The sequence below is a fragment of the Emiliania huxleyi genome (assembly GCF_000372725.1).
Source record: "Emiliania huxleyi CCMP1516 unplaced genomic scaffold EMIHUscaffold_65, whole genome shotgun sequence".
Classification (NCBI taxonomy): Eukaryota; Haptophyta; order Isochrysidales; family Noelaerhabdaceae; genus Emiliania; species Emiliania huxleyi.
Window position 1 is genome coordinate 587,946 of NW_005197128.1, and position 2,730 is coordinate 590,675.

The window sequence follows — 2,730 nt, forward strand, 5'->3', positions numbered from 1 at the left end:
GTTTAGACCAAGTTTAGACCACTGCTAGACACGAACCAGATTAGTCCTGTTTACGATAAACTGGGTCTAAACCTGGTATGGCTAATGGGGTTCCTCCCCCCCTCCCCCCCGCGTAGCGCGCACCTCCCTCCCCCCCGCCTAGCTCCCCTGCTCTGAGAGAGACGCGGCTCTCAGCGGCACGCGCAAGCGTCAGCGGCCTTGCTTCTTCTCGCTCTGGTCGAGGTTGTGCATGGCAATCTTGAGGGTCCACGCGGCCGCGTCTAGGACTCTTCCGACAGCTTCGCCGTGTCGAAGATCTGCTTGCAGAAGCCGCAGCGCGTCCCCTCATCTTTCGCGCGGTACGTCGGGAGCGAGGCCAGGAACATCGCCTGCGAGCATTTGGTGATGGGCAGTGAGTACCACTGCTCAACCCAACACCACTTCTACTAGCACCTTTGCGGCCGTTGAAATCAACGCGCTTCCGCTTCGCGCCAGGCGCAGGCGCCGCCAGCTGGTCTGTCGCCGCGCCCGACGTCGCGCCCTAACACCGACCGTGCGCCTGATCGGCGAGGCTGTTGTTGCGCGCCGGTGCAAGTGTGCCAGGTGTGCTGTCCGGCCCGAGGCAGAGGATGGCGGCTGCACGCTGCCGCTTCCGCAGCCACAGCGCGGCCGCGGCGGCGGAGCTAGCTAGGGGCGCCCTAAACCGGGTCTAAACCTGGTATGGCTAATGGGGTCCCCCACCCAGGCCGAGCCCTGTTTAGACCCAGTTTATCGTAAACAGGACTAATCTGGTTCGTGTTCAGCCGTGGTCTAAACTGGGTCTAAACATGGTCTAAACTGGTTCGCTTGATACCCTCATAGCAGATGAGGCTCATGCCATGAGGAGTAGATGAGGGGAGATGGGGTCCCCCAGCCTGCCGCGGGCGCCGATTTTTTTTCGCGATATTTTTCTTGCGTATTTTTTTACTTGTTTTCATGGGGGAACGGCGACCCTTGCGGCCATGCTATCACGCCTTGCGACAGCCTGTCGGCGCTGCTGAACGTGCCCTGCTGCACAACTGACCGCCTCCCTGCATAGCTCGCGGCCTTAGTCTTCAGCATTCAGTGACGACCCGATCGTACGGCCAGTAGGAAGGTGTCCTTCCAGCGCGTGCACGCTTCTGACGCAATGCCCGTCACAAACCTCGGATTGGCTGCTGGCACTGGAGTGATCTGTCGGCGGTCAGTACGACCGATCAGGTTGGAGTTTTCTGATGATTGGAGGGTCTATCTGTATGTACTCCTCGAGATCTCTCCAAATCTGCCCTCCGATTAACCTAGCTTAATCGGGAAGTCGGTAGCTCGGTACTCTGACTGAGTGAGCGACTCTGAGCGCCGCGGAGCCCCGTTTTCCGCCGTGACCTGTACCTCTCTCTAAGGTATTGCCAAAGTTGCAACACAAACACTAAAACTCAAACACATCTCTCTCTCTCTAAATAAAGTTGTCACAAAGCACTATTAATTAAGCCCTCCCCGCCCCCCGCCAACTCCCTCCCAGACACAGAACACAAACGCGCACCCCCGTGCCCACTGTTACCCCCCGACCCACCCCCGATCGGCGCCCGCATCTCCGCATCTGCGGCCCTTAAAATTGGCTCGAATAGCCGAAATTTACGCTTGGAAGCCCCAAAGCTTTGGGGTAAGACAATTCAGGCCGGAAGGACGGCTCTGCAGCATGTCGCTCCGGGGTTCATGATACCGTTCCCGTCTCCGACGCGGCGCGCCGCGGGTGAGGCAGCTAGCGAAGCTGGCCTCCATCCATCGGCGAGCTGGCGTCCTCTGAAGCTGGGATTGCTGCTGCTGCTGTCGGTCTCGCTATGCGCCATCGGGCATATTCAGGCAGCTGCGAGTGAGGAGGCATCAGCAGGCAGATCGCAGCGCCGTTTGCTGTTCTCGGCGCTTTGGCTGGGGCCTCCACTGCAGTCGCAGATGCCTGCTGCGTCGCAACCTCCTCGGCAAGCGTTGCAGCCACTAAGACCGCCGCCGCTGAGGCCGCCGCTGAGGCAGCCGCCGAGGCAGCCGCCGAGGCAGCTGCCGACGGCTCCGCTAGGCTCGCGAGACTCGAGGCTCGGGCCTGAACTATCGGCGCTCACTTCGCCACAGCTGCCCGCGGGTCCATCATACGGCGCGCGGCTAGCGTCACCAATGGCTAGGCAGTTGTCTGAATCTGCTTCTCCGCCGCCCACAGTGCCGCGCCCGTCGCCCCCCCCACCATCACCACCACCGCCCACAGAACCGAAGCCGTCACCGCCGCCGCCCTCGCCGCCGCCACCCTCGCCACCCTCGCCCTCGCCATCGCCTGACCCCTCACCACCCCCACCGTCGCCGCCGCCACCTGAGGCTCCGGCACCAGAACCACCCCCGCCCTCGCCACCGCCGCCATCCGGCCTGCCACCACTCTCTCCCTCGCCACCAGCCGCACCGCCGCCTAGCCCACCGCCGCCCTCGCCTCCACCACCGGCTGAGCCAGCACCCTCTCCACCCCCGCCCTCCCCGCCACCACCCTCCCCTCCGCCACTGCCACCGCCATCCTCACCTCCGCCGCCCGCACCGCCGCCCTCGCCGCCGCCATCGCCCCCACCGTCGCCGCCGCCACCAGCCCCACCGCCACCATCGCCACCGCCGCCATAAGGGCTGCCACCGCTCTCGCCCTCGCCGCCAGCCGCGCCGCCGCCCTCGCCGCCACCTTCGCCGCCGCCGCCCTTCCCACCA